This window comes from Caloenas nicobarica, chromosome 1 (assembly GCF_036013445.1).
Source record: "Caloenas nicobarica isolate bCalNic1 chromosome 1, bCalNic1.hap1, whole genome shotgun sequence".
Lineage (NCBI taxonomy): Eukaryota > Metazoa > Chordata > Aves > Columbiformes > Columbidae > Caloenas > Caloenas nicobarica.
Genome location: NC_088245.1, coordinates 199,718,556 through 199,737,152, shown reverse-complemented (window position 1 = coordinate 199,737,152; position 18,597 = coordinate 199,718,556).

Here is an 18,597-nt window from a genome sequence, read left to right as displayed (position 1 = left end):
ACATATGTTCCTAGGAAGGAGATGAACTGTTCACTGTTATCCAGGGACCTATAACTAGAAATGCAGCGGCAAGAATGATACAAAACCAATCACGTAGATGATATTTGCAATCCCTTTAGTCACTTAAAATTAAGATTCATGCAAAACCAATTTTCTTGACAAGCAAGTTCATCGAATATTCACATCATGGTATTCCTATACACAGAGAGTACCATTTGTGTGCCTAGATAAGTCTCCTTGTATTTGCAACAGCTAAAAATCAGCTTTAAAAAATCTTTGGATTCAAACCCATCCATTGCAGAGAAAGAAGCAATAGCAAGTGGCTAGGCTGACACAGCAAGTAGCTAGCTACGAGTAGATGACATTCAAAGCAGTAATCAATGAACCCTTATGGAAGGGTTGTCAGCAAATTCTAGTATTAGTCTGAGGAACCTCCGTCTTTAGCCAAGGACAAAGGGAATCACAGCCAGACACACTAGTCCAGGAGGCAGAAACTATCATACTCTGAATTGAGTAACTTGTTCTGTTTCTTCCTAGACTCTGTTGGCCAGTGACAGTCTCTCCAGGCTACAGCTAGACTTTATGAACACCTCACTGTACTGTTTGAAACAGGGTTGTTAAAACCATTCATCATGCAACTGTAGAAAGACAGAGCTCTCTTTCAAACACTGCAGTCATGGACTAACTCATCCATTGGAAACATCTGTCAGGATTCATTCAATATGACTGCTGCTCATTTTATTTCCTGTTTTGTTTTAACACTGAATGGCTTGATTCTATGTCTTTGATAAGTGATGCTAGGCAATTCAAGCCATTTTGACTAGGTCTTAGGTGAGTGCACTGCAGGTTTTTTTCCAAGCCAATTTTACTGCTGAAGTACAGGACAAATAAAAATTATTGTTCCTCGTTTTTACTCTTCTTTTAGTAGTGTCTTGGCTCTGAATGAATAAGGGTGGAGGGCTGCAGTGCAACTACCAAAAGTTCCTTCGGGTGGTAACTGACATTTGGAAGCAGCATTGAGCTTTGTGTCCTGTGGACTTTTCAGGATGGTTAGAGGAAGACATAGGCCAAGGAGAGTACGTCATGAAGTAGAAGAGAGAAGAGTCAGAGCACAGTCAGCCCTGCGATTCTAGCAAGAGCATTTATCTGTCCTTTTACATTCAAAGTGTTTCTAATGACAGGCAGCTTTTATTCACCTCTGTGCCCCACCTATTTTAAAGTGTTTTGACATATATAGGTGTGTGCCTCATATCTATAAATATACATATATACATACATGCACCTCACCAACAATATATATTATAGAACAAGAATCCCTTTACTAATATTTCCGATTCAGGCCTGCTTCAGAAAGATTTAATCACATGTTCTTCTTTAAGACATGTAACTGTTTTTCTGAGATGGGCCAGAATGTTTAAGATGAGGGTGAATTACAAGAGCCCTTTCCTGTTGAAACGCCTGCCGTTGCATAGTGAAGTGATCATTACTACCAGACCCAGGGATAACAACTCGCAACTCCGTTTAAATCTAACAGGATTAATATGATCCAAGATTTTGTATCATTTATGTGAAAACTAGATTTTCACTGTTAATAGATTTTCACTGTTTTTTATAGGAGGCAAGACGCAGTTACTTTGATGCAATTTCTTGAGTTGTAAGTGCCCCGAATTTTACACTGAGATAAATAGCTAGTATGAGTTTGAGTGTCTTTTGCAGTGAGATGGGAAGTATGTAGAGAAATAACAATTGTCTTTTTTTAGACCTTTCTGACAGATGAAAGGAGCCTTAATAAGAATGCAGAATAAGAATTTATACCCACTTCAAAGCTCCTTTATACTGCCAAAGTGGCGATTAGTGGCCTTTGTGCAAATGGCAATCAGACCCATGTGGTTTTGAACTGTTTTTTGATGTGTGAAGAACATCTTAGTAGAATTGTGCTGTGTGGAATGGCTTCTCATAGCTACAACTTCATTAATTTTTAGATGGTTAGATACAGAAAATAGGGGGTTTTCAGTTGAAATTTTATTTATTTTTCCCACTGATTGTCAAGTGAAAGACTTTTTGGGGAGAAAGGGATTTTTTTTTTTTTTAGTGAAATATCAAACTATATATTATTTGGTTTCTGACCTGATCAGTCTCTGTCCAGCTGTTTCAACTTCATAAAGCATGTTGTCCAGAAGAGTGGTAAGGGAGCTGCTCCTAATGTTTGCTTGTTTGCCTTGTCCTGCTGTGACTGGTGTCTGCTTTCTGACACTAGCCTTGAAATTTGTTTAAGGCAGGGAGGTGAGCTCATTATATTTTTAATGTAGTGAGAACTCAGTGTTTCAATTTTGCAGATTTCGAGGTGACGTATTAAGTAAATACTGATGCCTACAGTGTTATGATTACTAAAACTATAACCATTTTTGGTGATGTTCCAGGTACAACAAATACAATACAAAGGTTCAAGGTTAATAATTGTGCTGGAAACCTAAGCCATAATTAGCTCATAAGGACTCAACTTGAAGGCTTGTTAGGGTACATGAGACTGTGGAGTCATTTGTTATTCTAGGGGAAATGAGATATGAAGTTGTAATTACCAATGATTTATCTGTTGCATTTCAACCTCCCATAGTTTCATCTGGCTAAACCAGGCTTCTCATCCTAATGCATTAAATACGTAGAGTAGGTCACGAAATTCAGGCCAAACTGAACTCAGTGAGATACAGAGAACAAAATGCATGTTTGCTCTGAGTGAGATTAGCAGTTACGGTAAATTTTCAGTGACATTTCTGTGCCTGCAATAGCTTAGAAGACCTCACACTATACACTAGAAACCTTGGAAACTCCATCATAATGCTTCAGCACAGAAGATGTTTTTGCTGATGCAATTATCTAAGCATCTGCTGATTCTATGATGTCTCCAGATCCCAACTGCTGTGCTGCCAGGGCGGAGGACTCCTGCTCCAAAGGGCTATAACTCATAATATTGTAATGCACAGTCAAAATATAAGAGTGCAAGGAAGAAATGAAATGTTACAATGGTAGAGTCAGCAGATACCTAGACAGTGTCAACTATTTTCAAGCATAACTTTGAAACTTTGAAGAGCAAGGAAATTGCTTTGAAAATAATGAAGTAGGTCTGATGATCACAGGAAACTCTTTCTAAAAGGAATGGCAGTAATGGAGAAGGCATGAAAATGATTATCTTAAAACCTAGTGAGAAATAGTCTAAAAGCATCTGGAGAAAGAAGGCAGTTTGTTTGATGCAATAGGGAGAAAGGGTTACAAAGACCAGCCGCGTGGAGGAACACGAACATGCAAGATTTGCACAATGGAAGGTATCTAGCCATCCTTGAGAACTAAGATCTTTGTAGGCTGTGAGCAAAGTAAAGAACTCTGTAGGTGGTAAGGGAGGGCCTATCCCAGCAGTGGTACAGGGTTCATGGCTTGCCCTACCCAAGGCTAGCCATGTACTAGCCCAACTTGTGTGTGTGAACAGCAGCATACTTTTGAAAATCAGTCCCGCCAAGATACAGCTACAACAGAAGACTCGCTTTCTTATTTTCTGTGCTGTGCTGCTCTTGTCTTTCCACCATCTCTTCTTTTTTTTTTTTTTTCCTTACCTCAAAAGGAGACTTTGTATGTGTTCAGGAAGACATCTTCAGTTCTTTACAGTGTCAAATTCTGAGGAACTGAGCAGAAAACCCCGAGGGGCATGAAGACTTCTCTTCCTTGCTTCTCTTTCTCCTGGGTTTGCACTGTTTTCCCCATAGTGAAATTGTGGCCTAGGCCTGAGACTCCAGCAGGGACATCCGCTGCAATGCAAACAGTACAAGACTAATTACTTTAGTCATTACCAACAGGGACTTGGAGTCTTAGATGGGATTAGGTGTGTACAAGATTCCTCCTGAAAGTTATTTTAACTGTTCTTTCTTCCACCATGCTGCACTTGCAATATTGTCAGGAACCATATGTCAAACCAGCCTGGAGGGAACTTTTCTATCTGAGTTCTCATCCTTTTAAGACCGGGATTTAAAATAGGAACTTAGATACAGATTTAACTATTGCAATCCCACTGAGCACTGCTGTAAACTAAAATTAATATGTAGATATAGATAGATAGGTAGATGGATAGATGAAGAGGCTTCCGAATAGCTGCTAGACTTCTACTTTTTCCCATGACAGACTCCTGCAAGTGATTGTATTGATTTATATTGCACACAAATCACCCAGCACTTGGGCAGAACATACTTAATTATTTGCTATCAGTTGCAACATCAATGCTTGAAATGGACAAGTCTGCATTCAGAACAGTCTTTGAAACCATTTAGTAGCAACAACAAAATTATATTAAAAGCAGGAGGAGAAAAATAGGAAATACTAATTAATATACAGGCAAATCTTAAATAGAAAGTTTTGTTAGCTGTGAACTTATGTTATGAAGGTAATTTTCCTGAACATGGAAATCAATTTGTTTTACTTTTGCAAATAAAAACTTAAGGTGGACTTTTAGGAAAGTTACCTTGACAGAATAATTATATAGAAAAGAGGAGAGAGAAAATGTGTAGATTTTACCTTGGAGTCATCTAAATGATGACATGAGCATTACAAGCTGTCATCTATTTGTGAATGATCTTTTCATTTTTTTTAATAACACATTCATAATTTTAGCACAGAAATAATTTCAGATATTTCTGAATGTAAATAGCATTTTTTCCTTGAAAGTTTAATGAATAAAACCACAGTTGTATTTCAAATCTTTGCTGAAGAAATTCTACAGTAATTTAATTGTAGTGAGCTTTTAAAAATCACCTAAATAAATGCATCACATGACTTCTTTTAATTTCAATTCTGTCTAGTTCCTCTAAAGGTGGACTGTACCACACATTGCTGCACAGGCTGGAGATGCCTGAGCATCAGACTAAACTTGTCTGGCCAGCTGAAAGCTGTCTGGCCAAGAGCATCAGGCTGCACCTGGGCTGATCAATGCTGGTGAAAAGCATTTTGCAGAGAATGGTGCTGCAATGAGCTGTTTGCTCACAGCCCTTTGTTCAGGATCAATCGCTTTGCTATCTGTGCACGCTCTCTGTCCTAAAAGACAACGGTTTGGCATCACTTACCGTGCTCTGCCCGTGCCTTTGTAATATTTTAATAACACATTTGCCATGACAATCCCTGCTGCTTTCTCATCTGAAGACACAGTTTGATTATGTTCTACTAGTTTCGTTTGTGTGAGGGAGTCTGCGTGTTTGCCTGGAGGTGCTGCAAGGGAGACAGGTACAAGTTCATCTAATGCTGTTTTCACTCTAGTGAATTTAGAAAAAGAGAACTAAAAAAAAAGATCCAAACTGACTCAAAGTTAACAATGTCAGCTAAGTGCTGGGAGTGCCAAACACTGAGCCAAATTTCACACACACAGAATTATGAGCCCAGTTCTGTGTCCATATGTAACTCATTTAAGTAGAATAGGTAAACCATATCTTTGGAGTCATTAATTTCTACTCTTACAAACACAGTTGCATATATCTCTGTATGCACAAAAATTCTACTTTAATGTGCATATTATTTACATTTTCAAAAACACAATAGCAAAATCACAGAATGCTTAGCAGAAGTGAGGGGCAAGGAGATGTCAAAACCAAATTTCCTCTTTACTGAGATCCTTGAAAATATAATGGAAATTATCCTTCTATAATAGTTTACAATTACTGAGCAACCTTGGTAGTTCAAGTAGAAAATCAATTTCCAGCTCTTGTGGATAGATGCATAAAATTCTACTGGTCACATCAGATAGTTATGCATACTAAAATGTATCTTAACTTTAAAGCCTGTAAATTACATTCATAAAAAAAAATATATGGTTACTCCACGATTTAAACATTGACCTTATGATTTGGAAGTCGGCCATAGTCTGAGCACCTGTTAGAAAACCATATAAAAGGTAAATGTACTATACCACTTTACCAGATGTCATGTCATACAGGAAATCAAGCAGCCAGAAAATGAGCAAGGTTTTTAAGAAATGAAAGGTTTTTTTGGTTTTTTTTGTGTTTGTTTTTTTTTTTTTTTTTTTTTTAAATTTCCTCCTCCATTCATTTGAAGGATGGAGATATATTCTTGGGACCAGCATGACCTTCTAAGGTTTTATCTTCTGATGCAGCAGTTCTTGAGAGAATATAAAGGCAGAAGCTATAATTCCCTTTCCAAATGGCATGTAGAAAACAATTCTTTTATGTTACTGTGCTGATGGAATTGAGCTACATGCAATCCCATTCACTTACAGCTATGCTTATGTGATTTTCTCTTGAAGAGAAAATAACTTCCTACAGTAACTTCTAAAGAGGCTTCTCCTTATTTTTTCAGGGTTTAAAGTGTATTTCTAGTACTGGTACATTTTTTTTCTTTCAATCTCTACTATCATTTATGCTAAGCAATCAAAACACAACCCCTGATTTAGAAAATTTTCTCAAGCTCTTGAGATTAATGTACAAAGTAGCCCCATGGGCTGCAGCATTCATAAGTTTCAGGCAGTAATGGTATAGTGAGAAACTGCTACAGACAGTTGTATCATATGAACACGGTCCTGTATTATTGTATGGCTTTAGCAGAATATCCAAGATATTTTGTGACTAAGCCATACACTATTTCATACTGTTAAAATAGCTAGCTTTCATATACTGTATGTGTTTTAGTGGTGCTTTAACACTTCTTTTGTTCCACAAATGAGGGAAAGAGAAGTAAAAACCAAGCCCTTGTTGGAGGGACTCTGTCTCCCAGAAAGGTACCGATCTTTCCATGTAAGAGATAATCTTAGGAGGACATTTTGTGATTTTAAAATAGTCTGTCACAAGCTGCAGCTTTTTGCTAATCCATTTTTAGAAAAAAAATCACCCAACGCATGGAAGTTCCAGGAAATATGAAGGCAAAATCAATTAAAAATGTTATTAAAAAACCCCCAAAGACTATGTAAGAGAGGACCTCTAACCCCATGTTTGCCTCTTTTATGTCTATATTTAGCATATCTGGTAAGATATTACTTTGACCAGAGAGGGTTCATATGCAATGTGTTAAAGGAAGTTCCAGACACCATATGCACTTGTTCCAACTCTTCACTTCCTTCTTACTTCATTTTTTGTGTCTAGCACATAGTTTCCTCCGCAGGCTTTTCATATCTACTGTGATCATGTTTTTTCCTCTTCAACTCCTGTTATATGAAGAAATTACATTTCTAGCACAGCCAGTGATGATTAAAATAATTATTACCTTCTCTTTTCACTTCCTCCTTTACATATTTTCACATTTACTCTCATTACTTGAAACTCCTTTCTAATGTGCAGAATCATATACAGTATAATTTTATAAAAGTTTTTGCTTAATTCATTGCTCAGTTTTTATAGCCTTGCTATAGGTCACTGGCCCATTGATATGTAAGATACTCTGTTAAATATATTGTAATTAATTACTAATTATGTGCATGCCTGTAGGTGTCATTCAGCCAACAGCCATCTGATAGATGTGTCTGTGCTGCATAGTACTGAGTTAAAACTATTGTTTCTATAAAAGTCCATTGTACAATTATCAAAGCTAATAATTGCACCGATTTCATGGCAAATATAATGAAAATTAGCATCAAATCTTAGGTATGTGGATAAATTCATTTTTTCTCAAGTGGCAGTGGTCCATGATACAGCTGTACGATGTGGTGGATCCTGTCATGTAGTTTGCAATACAGGTGCTGTTACTTCCAGCTACTGCTCCTACTTAAATAGGTACATTATATGAGCTAAGGAGGATTTACTCAATGCCTGGACATATTAAAGGTTCAAACTTCCATCTGGTTGTGCAAGAAATCTGTTCTTATGTGTCTTTTATCCCATTTATTAATTCTTTGTAAAAGAAAAAGTCAGGACCAATTTTTCAGGTGATTTAAATTTAGAGCAACTGCTTGGACTTTATCAGAGTTGCATGAACTTAACAGGAGCTGGGAAACCCCCTTAATTAACATGTAATTTTACTCATTATCTAGGAAATGTGATTCAAATTAAGGTGCAATTGTAAAGCTTCCAGGAGGACTATGGGGTGGGACTTGAAATTTTTCAGTGCCTATAGTCCTCTTAGCTTCTATAAATGATAGTCAAGTTGATTTCCCTGCCAAAATAAAGTAACATTGAAAAGTGGGATGTAGGAATGGGCACATGGCAAAAGGCAAACCAGAACACTACCAGGGAAAAAAATCAGCACCAAGACTGACAAGCTGTTCCCTCATTTTCACATGGAAAGTAAATAGAAAGTAATATTGATATTTCACACAAATGCCTGAAAACTCTCTGGCTCATGCAGCAGAATTAGACACACATGAATACTTAAATCAACAGAATTTTAATGCGTGGCTAAAACAAACTCATAATGACCGTACTATATCAGTTATGTTGCAGCTGTTTCTAGCTATCAAAGCTTCCTGTTCCTGACGGAAGGGAATTGTAGCTCACTTTTAAAATGTAAAATTCAAGAGAAAGGAGAATTCTTGAAAATACTGGGAATTAAAAAGAAACCCAGACAGTGATGCTTTGGTCACAAAGTAGAACAAAATGTCAGGTAATACACAGATGATCTGTTCATAGAAGGCCATCTTGTTGCCTCTGTTTACATTGTCTGGGAGGAAACAAAAGGACTTAAATCTTGTAAAGTACCGTATGCCAGTTGCTGCTTCTTGCTAAGAGCAGTTTTGATTGAAACAATTAAGGCAGACAGAAAATGGGAGAGGGAAGGATGATGAAAAGTGTAACCATTTCAGGATGATGCAGTTTTTCATGTCTGCACAGTACATTCTTGCTCAGGATCAATATTAGCCTGTGGGAGAGGTCTGGGTACAAAGAGCCATGTTTTTGCACAGGCAAGCAATGTTTTTGTGCCTGGGAACAGAAGAAAGCAGGGTGGAGATGCATGGGATCTTCCTCCTCTTATTATGCAGACTCACAGGTCGTGCTCCTTCCCCTTCTTCACAGCTGCTAAACTAGGCATGGACTTAGAACGAAGCTTAAGGGGTTTCTGCCTTCCTGCAGTTTGCCTTCCACTGCAGGGGCTGCCAGGGTTAGGCAGGACAGTTCTAGCTCATTTCATTCTTGTCCATGAATAATCATATCTAATCTGTTTGACCTGATAACACCATTTAGTTACATCCTATTTGTCTCACTAAGCTCATGGAGGCATAAGGGAAAAATAGAAACTTCTGAACAGAAAACTCCAGGCCAGATGACTCAAACAATGTTTTCTACAAGTATGAATACTTCTCATTTTGCCTGTCTTAAACCAGTGTAAGTGATGCAGAGTACTAGTAAGGATCAGGCATTATCTGCATCCAGTATTTATAATACAAAGTGTGAATTTTTTGGCACAGTCAAAAAATGCCAGTCAGGAGCAAAGTTAGGTGTATTAAAAGAACTCAAGGGAAAAATGTTCAACAGATTTTGACATTGCTTTGAAAGTAGGAGTTGCCTTTGAATGTGAGAGAGTATAAGCTAGTAAATTCATAGAAATTTGTCTGCTTCATAGTGCTTTTCAGTAGAGACTTTGCCTCCCTACATACATAGCAGATTTTCGTACAGTTTTGATACAGACTAGAGTTACGCACATATAAAATTTCACCGTCTTCCTCAGATCTTGTTCCTTGATATTTAAACATGCTCTTACTTTGTGCTAATATTTTGATATAGTAACTAGAATTGCTTACCTGACCTATACTATTACAACTGTTTGCTTAACGGACATCCTCTTATTTCTGTAACTTTTACTGTTGAACTCCACTAAAGGGGAAGGACTCTTTAAAGGTATATTTGGGACTAGAAGATCTTGTGCTATGAGATGATGATGATAGTGATGATGGTAATAATACATTAGAGAGATGGATGTTTACAAAATAGTGGCATTCTAATAGTGAGCAAGCCAGTAAGAAAAGAGAAATGTAAGATCTTTACAGACAAGCAAGTTAAAACCAAATATTTTCCACAGCTTCTTAAAAAAGTAATTTTTGCAGTTTGCGTGCTTTTTCCCATGATAAAAGAAATTAGCTTACTAATTGTCAAGTAGAATCTTGGAGTAATTATCAGTTAATAAGGATGTAATGGTACATCTCGTTGAAGATTGATTTCTTTTTTACATTTCCAATATGATTACATCAGAAAAGAGATGGAGAAAAGTGGTTTTGACATCTAGTCCCAACCTGACAAATTATTGCTTGGTTTCCAGATCTCACTCTATAACTAGTGCTATCACATGCAATATGAGCAGTTTCCAAAAACAAAATAGTGACAGGAATATTTGAATTCCTCTTCTCCAGGGCTGCAAAGATTGTTGGTCAGTATAGAAAAGCTTGTTTTGCTGTTGTCTTTGAAAAACACATTGGTACAGAAGAAAAACTTGTTTTCCCATATTTGAACACTCATTTCAAGAGTATAGAGGGCTTTTATCAGCAGCTTTTTATGGAAGTGACCATAATCACCTCTCGCTTTCCTGTTGTTTGTTGAGCAAGTGTAATATGTTTTATTATTGTTATCAAGGTAGATGCATTGCTTCCTCCATGGGAAAACCTTAAATTATACGTGAGGTCCCTCAGTGTACACCCTTTCCTGCCAGTCCCTTTATTTTCCCCAATAATCTGACATTGCACCAAGTGACCTTCCAAGTCTCCTTGAAGGTGGAAGGAAGGTTGAAGTTGCTGGTTGCAGACAAGGGGCTGCTGCATTTGTTAGGCTGACCAGGATAAAGCTTTGCATCCTGAAGTAGTACAGGTGTAGAGAGGGTTCACTTTTGTGAGAAGGTGGTGTCATCCTTACAAAGTTGCAAAATCAGACTCCTTTTTTGTGGTCTCTATCCCCACTTCTGAATGGAGAATGATGATGTTAGCTAACCTTCATTTTTTTTCCTCGCAACGTCTCTGGACACCTTATTTCACTGTATTCATTTTTCACTGTAATGCACCTCACTCAAAATATATCAGGACCAGGGATCTGAAATTAGTTCATCTTGGTTATTTTGGCTGCACTACTTTATTTCATAAACTGAAAGAAAATGATATAAAGCTGTATTTGTTCTCTGATTGGATAAGTATGTCAGCACTTATCAAATAAACAGTTACAGAAGCAAATTTAGATGCATGAAATTGAAATTTGTTTTGCCATGAACATAAACTGTACACAGAAATTAACTCCAGGAGGGGAAAGAAAAGTGTAGCTGGAGGAGATTCAGCTACCAACATAAGTCTGTATTCTGCTGGTATTTTGTACAATATCCTCTTGGCTTTACTGTCTGTTCTCTTGGTTTAATTTCTCCCCACATCTGAAGTCTTCCCTGCTGCATCTTAAGCTCATTAATTCATATGCTTCACTCATTAGCTAATGACTAGAGTTGTGCAAACCCCCCACTTTTTCTGGTTTAGCAGCAGAACAAAAAATGAAGTAACATAACGTAAACAAAAGGAGAGAGGGAAAGCAGTTTAGATTGAACAAAATAATGGTTTCCTTCCTTGTTACAAAGAGGAAAACTGAAAAATTAGGCTTTCCTTAAATCGTTCCAAGTGAAATGAAACAAGCGGATCAGTGAGTCTTTTTTAGACACCTGCAGGAAAACAAAACAAAACCCCAAAAACCAAATAGTTATGGAAGCGAAATTTTCAGAAGAGTGACATGCTGGTGGTGACATCCTGTGTTTGCTTAATAGCTGTTGGAGTGAGGAGTGGCTGGGGTATTCAAGTGGTGAGGCATCTTCTCCCATATCAACATGAACAGCCTGATCAGGAGCCTGCTCCCTAATCAGAGGCTATGGAGCATTTCGAGCTAACAGGGATGCTTCTTGATAAATATTTAAATTTCAGTAGACCGGAGACTGAAAGCCTCATATGACAATGAGCAATATAGTGAGAACAGGCAGCATACAATGATTCTGAATGTATCTAATGTCAGATTATATCAGAGTTATTATTACTGTCATAACCAGTGTATTATTTTTTTGCATCATGCTTATGTAACGTGTATAGGAAGAAATGCTGACGTAGCAGAGCCCTAGCCAAGAGCTCCAGTCTTTTTTTGATTATACAAAATATCACAGTATTCCTGATACTTTCTTATCCGGTCAGCTTTTTAATATCATTGTTCCACATGTGAAGTCTAAATCTACTCTATTAAGGATAACACAAGGGAGGATTATTTAACAACATAATTTTAAAAAAGTTATCATTCAGGTCACCTATTGACATGCCTTACACAACACTGAACACAACTCAGGTTGTGTGTGTCTTCTGTAGTGACAAAAAATTCTCTTTGTCAGAAATCCACTGAAATGCATGAAAAAAAGAAAAACTGAGAAGTCTTTGAAACTGACCATTAAGATTAGGAAACGGTGCACTGAGGTAATGAGAACTGTTTAAAAACGGAGTAAAGTGTACTTTGGAATAGAACAGTCCCTGCCTTTAAAATCCTGGGTCCTAATGAAGGGCTTTAGTGTCACCGTGACTTAGTAGATAAGCCTTCTGCCTCTGGCACTGAAAGTTTTTGGCTCAGATCCATTTAGTGCATTACTGGGGAAGTTGTGCACATCCAGAGGTCATGTTTCGGGTGAGATGTGAAATGGGGGTGGCCACAAAATTTTTCAACATCTTCCAGTCTCTCATTCCTGTTCTGCTTTCAGCTACAGTTCTGTATTGTCCTCTGTTGCTCCTTGCACTACCAAAATGCACTCAGAAGCAGAGGTCATTTTTGAAGACAAATAAGATACTCCTCTTTCTCTTGGATGCTCCATGCCTTTGCAGAGGCATAGTTCATAAAAAGTTCTCTATTATATTTATTTTTCTTTCTCTTTATACTGTTATTGTTCATATCTCAAGTGTTTCAGCTTCCTTTCTGGGATGGGAAGTTCTCCAGAGTAACCCTACCCTAACATTCATTCACCCTTATTTTCCATTGACCTCTGTATGGCACAGTGGCTATGCAGATTAGTGGGCATGGATACGCCTAGGAATATAAAATCAATTAAGGTCCTTTTATATCAGTCTTTTAACGTTTTTTACCATATTCTATCACCGTAATTCTGAGGATATTCTGATCTGTGTGTGTTGCTGCTGCAATGAGATCAGTGGTGATGGCAAATGACATCTAAATTGGGAGTAGGCCAAGTGTGTAGTTCCCCTATAGGTGCTCCTGGGGATTTCCAATGAATTTTTTCCAATGCTTGGATGTATTTCTTAATTCCATTCAAGAAATAAGGTTTCTTCTCCTGTAGAGAGAGAAGAGTGTGCCTGAGGGTGCCCTTATCAAGTGTGCCAGGGGATGGATGACCTAGAGAAATGAGAGCCTGCCTGGCGTGCGGCGGAAGGAGCCCGGGTTGCAGAAGGGCAGGTGCTGGAAAAGACCCCGGTATTCACTCTGTGGGATCAGGGCTGGAAGTCCAGCTCGAGCTGCAGCACCCAGGAAGAACAGGATCTTTACAGAGAGGCAATTTTTGTTATGTGGAGTCCTTCCGTGTAATTACCCAACAGAGAAAACGTGAAAATCTGTGCCAGCAGTTATCCTGCTGGGACTCACAGCAGGGAAGAGTGTGCTTTGCATGGAAACACAGCAGCAGTGTGGCCAGGAAGGGCTCAGCGTGGAGACAGAGCTGGATGACTTCACAAAAAAATGTGTCCCAGCCTGGAAAACAGAAGAGGGTGTATACACACAGCTAGTGCCAGGAAAGAAAGTTAGGAAAAGTAGGAGAATGAGTTTAAATCTCTGTTGCTGTTTCACTGGTGAGGCGAGCAGGGAAAGGGTGAGGATAGGAAATGGGTGGAAAAGAGGTTGAAACAGAAGCCCTGTGGCCCAGAGCCTGGGCTTCAGATTATCCTTAGGAAAGCCAAATTCTGCTTTGTGTTCTCTGCTGACCTACTACTTGTGTTTTGGATTCGTTATGTCTTGGTGCCTCTGTTTCTCCTCCTCTATTGCCTGCTTTGTTTGAATAGACAGCATCAAAGCCAGTGGCTGTCCTTAAGGGCTGTTATTTGTAGACAGCCAAAACCAGCAAAAGCCATATCATGACTATGGGCTTCAGGCAGTGCATTAATATGCATTTGGCTAATAACGACAACAACAAAAAACCCCATAGAAACATGTTCAAAAAGGTTTTCCTACATTTTATAGGAAGATTCCCAAAGACCAGCAGTATGATACAGGCTCGGGTCTGCCTACCATTGTGTGACACACGAAGGCTCTGTCCCAAGGTTGGCCAGAGAAGCTGAAGCCCTTTGTGTTTTCACTCGCTCTCCTGTCCTGACAGGTGGGATTCATCTCATCTGACTAGATGCAGTTGCATTACCAGAGGTATCTAGGTCTGTCCAGAGCTCTTATATGGAATTCTCCATAATGCTGGAATGTTTGAGCCAGGAATTAGAAAAGACTCACTCCTCTCTAAAATGGCTGAAGGGGATACAACACAGCACCTAAAATGACACTAGACATCTATACTTCTGCAACTGTAGTTGTGCACTGCGGATCTGTATCTGAAGTAAGCATCCTGCTATCCTTTAATAGTGAAGGTCTAATCAAAGAAATTCTATTTACCACCTCAGCAGATGAGGAATTTCGTCCAAACTCCACTGACTGCATTAACTGGATGTCTATTGACAGTAAAAGATCTGTGATGACTAGTTCAGATGTACACATCTGCACTGTGGACATCTAGAGAGAATCAGGCAAATCACAGTCGATATCAAATGCGTTTGCTGAAGGATGGGGAGCCAGCTGCCTGACGGTCATTCAAGCGAGGAACAAAGTTGTGTGGCACAAACAAAGTTATATCAAACTGATGGAAAAGAATGGGGTATACCAAAAACTTTGAACAGTAGGGATTTATACTGTTGTCTTCTCCTATCATTTGATTTGCTTGTTTGCTCTGGCAGCCTATATTGTAAGCTCAAACTATCCAACACCTGGGTCTTTAAGGATTTCAGTTCAAAGTGTGTGTGGGATGAAATAGAAACAAAGAGAAAAGGGAAATCAATTTTTATGAGATAGCATTTAACTTTTGTTACAAACACCAAAGAACAGAAAATTAGCCCAGAATTCTTGTGTCATGGTATGCCAGGAGTCACATGGAAACAAACAGGACATCTAATCTCGCCATTTGGGAAGAAGTAAGGCAAACTTCTAATTTTCAAAAGATGCATTCAAACTTTTTCCTCCTTTTTAAATACACATGTGGTTATGCATCTTAGCTACAAAACTTTTTCAGTGAGAAAGTTTCCTTGAAAGTCCATATCCTTGATCTCAAATGTGGAGTTTGGCAAGCTGTTTGATCAATGATTACAGCATATCTATGGATCAGAGCATTAGAAATTTAAAGGTAATAATGCTGAAAGCCTGCAACCAACAAGGGAGGTGAAGGCATCCTGTTCCTCATACTGCACGATAATAGATAAGGCATTAATAATGCTGCACTGAAAAATAAACCCTCCATTTAGATAGCTTTATGCAACAATAACAGGACCCTGTTCATGAGCTCAGTGTACTCTCTATGTACTAGGTACACTATGTACAAATTACACAAACTTGCTCAAGCCCCTGGAATTACAAAATTCACAAGCTAATTAATCAGAGCTTGACAACACAGCAGAGGCCACTTCACCTCAAACCCAGTGTCAGAGAGAAGATAATTTCATCACGCAGGCACAAGCCTGTGCTACAGGACAGCTGGTTTGGACTTCTAGCTTTCTTCAGTTAATTCTGCTTCAATTCTCGTAGGAATAATATTTCTGATTGAATGATCTGTCTGTGTTAATAATTAAATGTGAAATTGGGGGTGAGAGGAGGAAGCAGGAATACCTTTTGAAAAAGATGAATAATTAGGCCAATCTAGAATTAATTTTTAGACTGTTTCTGTAATACAAATAGTTACACATTATGTACAATTCAAGAAGATAGATGACTTGCAGCTACTGCAGAGGAAACATCTTCTGCAATATAAAGTGTCAGTTTGTCTTCAGAGTTTCTTCTAAGATGTTTAGGTGTTTTTTATTTTTCATTTCTTGAAATTCAAATACTTTGTAAGACCTGCGAGATACTCTCCCTGTGTGTGATATTGTGAACTTCTTATTTGTCTATGGAACTGGGTAAGTTACTCTTTTACACCAAATGGGACAGGGGGAGCATTTTCAGTAAGAGGTCCTTAGCCAGTAACTGCACTAAAAACAAGTACCTGGTTAATATTTTATGTAGTGATCACGTGTTGGCAGGCTGAAAAGCAAACCTGTGCATAAAAATCAATCACTCAAGCTCCATAAAGCATATTTATGAAGTTGTGGAAATTCTGAAACAGACTGAAATTGTCTTGGAGAGCAACAGTCTGAGGTATTCTGTCTTTCATAAAATTTTGCCATGCTGGCCTCTCCAAAGGTCTCAGGCTTCCATGAAAAAGATTTAGTCATTATCCTTAGTTTTAGTTTCAGGCTGTTTTATTCCAGCTCTAACTCCAGCTTTAACCACAGCAATGTGAAGCATGAACATTGCTGCATATTGTGAGCATTTTAACAATAGTCAGCATTTGCCCGTATCAGAGATTTTAAAATTGTGATTGTTTTCTGTTTAATGAAACATCCCCAAAAGTCCCAATGCTACAATTATCTCATGAAAACCTGTAATAAAGTTAAATTCATATGTTATTTGGAAAACACAAGCTTTTGGTAGATGTTCACAATTTTTAAGGAATTTTAATTGTATTTTTTTTTCCTCTCCCTCTTTCAGAAGTGTGCCTGGGCAGACCTAGGGTACCAAGTATGTCTGAATATGTGGAAGGATGTGAAAACACTTGATAAATGTTTAAAGAACTGAAACTCTTCCAAAATTGTTTTCAGTAAAATATATGACCTGTATAGAATAGGTTATGGAGCATCACAGAACAAAAGCTTTACTGGCACAACCTTTATATAATTCTTTAGTGTCATTTGTTTCTATGTATTTTTAATGAAAAATGGAATATGAACTGGATTTTATTGTCTTTTTGAAATAGTAGCATATGGAATTTGTTCAGCCTTATATTCTCTGAAATGGATGATCAAATTCTCTTTTAGATTTCCTTTCTAAAGATCCTTTCAAAAGGGCTCAATGATGGAAAGCATCTTTCAAAAAAATGTTTCTGTAAAGGAAGATTCTAAAGGTGTTGGAGTCTTTGTGCACATTAACATATCTGGTTCTTAATATTATATCGTAGCATTTTCATGTAGAATAATGATAAGGAAAACATCCTTCATTTCTCAGCTTTTTTTTCTGTTTTCTGGAAGAACAGATTGCTGTTCTCCTGTCTGCACTGAGCTTGCACCAGCTGTATCAGAAATTCAGCACAGGACAAGAAAAAGGGTCATTTAAGCTTGCGGATCCGACAGCAGAAAGCACTTCTTGAGTCTTCGACTAGAGGATCAATATAAAAAAGGGCTAGTTTCAGGTTATGTAACGTTAGATGATGGGGTCACACTTTAGGAGCTACTCTAAAAATAAAAAGGTTTGTAAAGAAGGAAGAAAAGAATGAGATGTACTTTCCTAGCCCTAAGTTTTGCAAAATGAAGGTACGGCTTCTTTTCTAAGTCTAGGCTGCTAGGATTTTCTAAAATATCACATTTTTATGCTTTAGTTTAAAGCTCAATGCTTCATAAATCTCACTTTTTAGAGGATGTCCTTTTTGACAATGAATGTTTTGCAAAGGTTAACTTACATGTGGACATATAGTTTCTTTGAGGCTGAACATATTTCTAAAAGACCGTCAGCTGGAAGTAGTAGCAGCTGCTGAAGAAAATGGAAAAGAGAGTCAAGATATATTGCAGAAAATAAGAGAGTATGATCAGAGTACAATAAATGGTATAAGGCTGCTAGAGGTCTTGCTAATCTTCTCCGTTCTCAAGGCACTTGGCCCCTGAGGAATCTGAGAAAGGGAAGAAGGAGTAAGGTAAGGAGGCAAAAGTATGATGGAATTGTTTAAATAGCAAAATAGGCTTTGCCATGCAAAACGTCACTGGTTTTGACTAGGGAAAAATAAATAAATGATCCCTCAATAGTGAAGCACAGATCAATTGAAATAGTTTGTGGCCACAGAACCTCAGGGTGGAGATTTGGTTATCCCCTTCTGCCTTTGTCGACAGCCTCACCAGTTCGGTAACTCAGAGGCACAGTATGAAGACTGCGAGGGACTGTCTTGCCTCATGGTGCTTCATGAAAAGTGTGGTCCACTTTGGTGGTCCAGACTGTACAAGAAAACGGGACTGTAACACATTTCCCTGTAATGGCCTTGAGTAGCTGAAAGAACCTTCATAATTTAACACATATTGTTTGGTTTTTTTAGCCAGCATAATAATTTTGGACTTTTGGCTAAAATAAAGCTTCCATGGGAAAAGTTTTATTGTTTTAATTCTTAGTCGTGTCTCAGGTTCTTATTTTTTGTTATTTGGATTCAATCTGTGCCATTTCTGGGGTTCAGATATCCTGGTTCTTTATGACTTTAGCTTCCTGCTGACCCTTGAGATGGATTCTGCCCACCTCACCCAACAGCTCTCATCTGCAATAGATATTTGTCCTTATGGTAGTATCCAGGACGAAAAGAAAAAGC